This window comes from Micromys minutus (genome assembly GCF_963924665.1).
Source record: "Micromys minutus genome assembly, chromosome: 4".
Classification (NCBI taxonomy): Eukaryota; Metazoa; Chordata; class Mammalia; order Rodentia; family Muridae; genus Micromys; species Micromys minutus.
Genome location: NC_137973.1, coordinates 13,943,405 through 13,949,170, shown reverse-complemented (window position 1 = coordinate 13,949,170; position 5,766 = coordinate 13,943,405). Strand labels below are relative to the sequence as shown.

At 40.6% G+C, this 5,766-nt stretch overlaps 1 pseudogene across 1 annotated transcript; it reads right to left on the bottom strand.

The window, feature by feature from the left end:
- Positions 1-5,023: 5,023 nt before the first annotated feature.
- LOC308420220 (NHP2-like protein 1) lies at positions 5,024-5,412 on the bottom strand (annotated as a pseudogene). Its single transcript has one exon. The product of its transcript is annotated as an NHP2-like protein 1 (transcript).
- Between the last annotated feature and the right edge of the window lie 354 nt (positions 5,413-5,766).

Here is a 5,766-nt window from a genome sequence, read left to right as displayed (position 1 = left end):
GTTAAACCAGGACCAGGTAAACCATCTAAATAATCCCAAAACACCTAAAGAAATAGAAGCAGTCATCAAAAGCCTCCCAACCAAAAAAAGCCCAGGTCCAGATGGGTTCAGTGCAGAGTTTTACCATACATTTATTGACGACCTAATACCAATACCCTCCAAGCTATTCCACAAAATAGAGTCCGATGAAACACTACCTAATGCAATTTTTGAGGCCACAATAACCCTCCTTCCTAAACCACACAAAGACCCTACAAAGAAAGAGAAATTCAGACCAATCTCATTTATGAACCTTGATGCAAAAATACTCAAAAAAATTCTTGCAAACCGAATTCAAAAACACATCAAAATGATCATTCAACATAATCAAGTAGGCTTCATCCCTGGGATGCAGGGATGGTTTGATATTCGGAAATCCATCAACGTAATCCACCATATAAACCAATTCAAAGAAAAAAACCACATGGTCATCTCACTAGATGCTGAGAAAGCATTTGACAAAATTCAACACCCTTCATGTTAAAAGTCTTGGAAAGAACAGGAATCCAAGGCTTATAGCTAAACATAATAAAAGCAATATACACCAAACCAATAGCCAACATCAAACTTAATGGTGAGAAACTTGAAGCAATCCCACTAAAATCAGGGACTTGACAAGGCTGCCCACTCTCCCCCTATCTATTCAATATAGTACTGGAAGTCCTGGCAGGAGCAATTAGACAGCAAAGGGAAATCAAATGGATACAATTCTAAAAGGAAGAAGTAAAAACACCACTGTTTGCAGATGACATGATAGTGTACATTAGTGACCCCTAAAATTTCACCAGAGAACTTCTATAGCTGAAAAACAAGTTCAGTAAAGTAGCTGGATATACAATTAGCTCAAACAAATCAGTAGCCTTCCTCTACTCAAAGGACAAACATTCGGGGTAAGGAATTAAGGAAAAGACACCCTTCACAATAGTTACAAACAACATGATATTTCTTGGTGTGACTCTAACTAAGCAAGTGAAGGACATATATGACAAGAACTTCAAATCTCTGAAGAAGGAAATCGAGGAAGATCTCAAACTTGGAAAGATCTCCCATGCTCATGGAGTGAAAGGATCAACATTGTAAAACTGGCCATCTTACTAAAACCAATCTACAGATTCAATGCAATCCCCATCAAAATTCCAACCCAATTATTTATAGAGTTAGAAAGAGCAATGTGCAATTTCATCTGGAATAAAAAAAAAAAAAACCTAGAATAAAGAAATCCATCCTCAACAACAAGAAAACATCTGCGGGAATCACCATCCCTGACCTCAAGTTATATTACAAGGCAATTGTGTTAAAAGCTGCATGGTACTGGTACAGAAATAGGCACATGGATCAATGGAGTAGAATAGAAGATCCAGAAATGAGCCCTCACACATATGGTCACTTGATTTTTGACAAAGGAGCTGTAAACATTCAATGGAAAAAGGACAGCCTCTTTAACAAATGGTGTTGGTCCAACTGGCACTCAGCATGCAGAAGAATGAAAATAGACTTTTTCCCATCTCCTTGTACAAAGCTCAAGTGTAAGTGGATCAAAGATCTCCACATTAAACCACGCAAACTGAAACTATTAGAAGAGAAAGTAGGGAAACTCTTAGAACACATAGGCACAGGGGAAGGTTTTCTGAACAGAACAACAATGACTTGTGGTCTAAGGTCAATGATCTAGAAATGGGACTTATTGCAACTGCAAAGTTTCTGTAAGGCTAAGGACACTCTCAAGAAAACAAAACGTCATCCAACAGATTGGGAAATGATGTTTACCAACCCCACATCTGATAGAGGCCTAATATCCAAGGTATACAAATATTCCAAGAAGTTAGACACCAGAGAATCAAACTATCCTATTATAAAATGGGGTATATAGCTAAACAAATGTTCTCAATTGAGGAATATCAAATTGCTGAGAAGTATCTAAGAAAGTGCTAGACATCCGTAGTCATCAGGGAAATGCAAATTAAAACAACCCTGAGATTCCACCTCACACCAGTCAGAATGGCTCAGATCCAAAACTCAGATGACAGCAGATGCTAGAGAGGATGCAGAGAAGAGGAGCACTCCTCCATTGTTGGTTGTGTTGTACACTGGTACAACCACTCTGGAAATCAGTCTGGCGGTTCCTCAGAAAATTGGACATAGTACTACCTGAAGACCCAGTTACTCTACTTCTGAATATCTACCCCAGAGATGCTCCAAAATACAGTAAAGGCACATGTACCACAATGTTCATAGCAGCCCTATTTATAATATACAGAAGCTGGAAAGAACCCAGATGTCCTTCAGTACATGAATGGATACAAAAATTGTGGTACATTTACACAATGGAGTACTACTCAGCTTTCAGAAACAATGACTTTATGAAATTCCTAGGAAAATGAATGCTTCTAGAGAATATCATCCTAAGTGAGTTAACCCAGTCACAAAATAACATACATAATATGTAATAACTGATAATTGGATACTAACCCCAGAATGCTCTGAATGCCCCCAGAAATAACTCACAGGCTATATAAAGCTCAAGAAAATCAAGGGGCAAAAAAAAAAAAAATGCCTCAGTCCTTCTTAGTAAAAAAATAAATGTATAGCATCCTCTCAGAGTGTGGTACACCTGTACCTTAAATCATTAATAATCCAAGAGTTAAGATAATAGCCTTGTGGCAATTTTTGGTATTCACAAATCATTATGCTCAATCTATACTCAATAAGAAATCTGTTTCCATGTTACATTCTGTCCTACATGTACTTCATGCTTACGGTAACTAGTGGGATTTCAATGCATGCTATCAGACCTCTAAAAGAATTAATTACTGACAAAAATATTTATATAATATTATTCTAAAGTGCCTTTAAAAATCTGTATATGTATGCCTCTTTTTTTAGTAAAGTTGTAAGAAAAAAAAAAAAAAAAAAAAAAAAAAAAAAAAAAAAAAAAAACACAGTCAGCCCAGCATGTGCTCCCAGGGGGAAAACATTCTAGTTTGCATCATTAACTACTTTTATCTGTAGTGACTTTTATCTGTAGTGTCATCTCAAAAGTTATGTGGTTATTCTCCAGTTTTGCTTAAAACTTTTATCTATAAGTAGACTGATGTGGAATTTCTTTACAAGATTTTTGTCCTCCAATTAAGTAAATTGTGTGATTTGATTCTTATTCCGTTACTGTGGGGTATGTCTCAGCTGATCATGCAATGCTGCTACACCAATCAAATGGTCAAATCCCATTTTATACCATAAAATCCCCATTAGCATTTTCTCCTATGTTGGCATCTGGCACTGTGGTAAAAGTGTCAGTGATTCCAAAGATGCTTGTGTTGCTGTGTGTTGAATTTCTCTCCATCTCAGGCTTGATTTTTTTTTTTTTCATTTTGAAAGATGAATATTGAGCTAACCTTTTTAATCCTTAAGCTTCATATGCACATAAGCTGAATTCCCTCTTTCTCAATATATTTTGAGTACATATTTGATTAGATTGGCAAATGAGGATCAAATCATCTTCCAGTAAATACTGCAAAGAGGACTAAACTTTTTATTGAAAATAATTTTTTGGTAATCAGCCAGCCTCAAGGAAGCCGGCTGGGCCAGCAGAGTACAAAGACCCATCAGTCCAGCAGGCAACATTGCCAGGGGAGGAGATGCGGCAAAGAGATGGGAGTAGACAAACAGAGCAGTGTGTGCATTGTAGAGAGAGGCAGAAATTCAGCTGTAACAGTGGTGATGTATGCTAGATGGGGCTGAGGTCCAGGGTGGATCATGTCATTGTTGTGTATGTGTGTGTGCATGTGTGCACGTGTACGTGCATGTCTGTTTGTGTGCATGTGCCTGGTGCTTATGTAGATATAGACTCAGGCCTGGAACAAGGTGCTGACTATAGGGTCATCCTAGATCTGGGAAGTGGTAGGGGTCTAAAATGAGAAATTGTCTCCTTTCTAGATTAGACAGCCTCTATGGACCACTATGTCATGTAATGCTGCTGAAGGCCATGTGTGAATCAGTGGTCCTGACATGACCATGATCTGGGTCAATTTCTCAGGGCTATGCTGTCACCTGATGACACACAGATATTTGTGACCTGTGTGTGGCCAAAATCCCCCTTGATATCAATGGGCCATGTCGGACCAGGAGCTATGCCGATGTGAGTAGCCTATGCTACCACCTGAGACTGTTATGGTGACCAGGTATGGGCTGATCTCGAGGGCCAGTGTCCTAGGTCCAGTTGCAGCCAAGATCTGAGTTGGTGTCCATAACCGATGTTACCTACAAAAGCCTACTGGAGGTCTTTGGCCTCCACTGCTGGCTGAAGCTGTGCTAATACATGTGGGCCAAGCTGCCATAGAGAAGGCCAGACTGATTGGTTCACGTTGCCACCCAATGGCATGGTAATGTACTAGTCTGTGTTGCCAGGCAACAACCAGTGTCTATGATCTTAGTACTGACAGGTCTGTGTTGATGTCCCTGGTTCATGTTGCCACCAACTGCCAAAAGGATGCCCATAGTCTATGCTACGGTTGGAAGCCAAGTTGATGTTGTGATCCCAGCAACAACAGAGATTTTATCTGAATTCTTGGCCCTTCTACAAACCAGAGCTCTTGTCATGGTCTGTGCTGATGCCAGAAAACATGTGGAAGCCCATGATCCATGACCCTGAAAAATATAAAGAGCAAATAAGATACTTTACTACGCAATGAAAGACGTACAGCTAAGAAAGAAGTATGTGGAAGAATTCTGTGCCCACCTCTACCACCACCCACCACCCCAAAAAACATTAACGGACTAGACAGCTCTTAAGTATTGTGACAGGGTGATGTGGTGCCACCATCCATAATCACTCTGAGGCCAGCAGGGATGCAAAGAGCAGCACGCAGCTTTATTTTTTCCCAGCTGTAATACAATATAATAGAAACTGGCTGAAATAGAACATGCTAACAGGCAATATGATACACAAACAGGGTAGGAGTAGGCAGTTAATGGTAGACGTCACAGCCTACACCAGGAGCCTTTCAGTAGACTGCTGAATGGACCCGGTCTGCTGCTTTAGTTGAGAGCCTTCTGTGATGGTAACAGAACAGGCGATGACTGGCCTGGAGACTCCACAAGCCCGTCCTAAAGCCTGCTTGGAGCGCACAAATACATAGGGCACATTCTTGTCTTCACACAGCAGAGGGAGGTGCAGGATGATCTCCAAGGGCTCGGCGTCTGCTGCCACCACAATGAATCCAGAGATGCCTCTGTTGAGGGTTTTGGTGGCTTCATTGGCTCCTTTCCGAAGCTGCTTGTAGTTGTATGACTGTTGAACAACTGGTCCAGCAGCTTCTTGGCGAGGTGGGCATCTGCAAGGGGATAGACCTTTGGATTCACATCAGACATCATCATGGCTGCGGTGCACCGGCCTCGCCGAGACTCGATCACAGCCCACGTCAGACAGGCTGAAAAGCAGCACTCCACTTTATTAGAAGGCAGGCCACTGAGAATCTGGTCACAACCCAGTGAATGATTATATATTACAAACGATGTTTTTTGGCTAGGTGGGTGACAATGGAAGGAGAACAGACAGGGGAGGACTGGGAAGCAAATGTGATAGGGATATATGGTATGAAATCCCTAAAAATCAATAGTCATTATATTTAAGAATTTTTCATACAATATACTTGATCGTAGTATTCTTCTTACCCAAAAGCTCACAGATCCACCCCATCCTCTGACTCATCAAACTTTATGCCTTCTTTC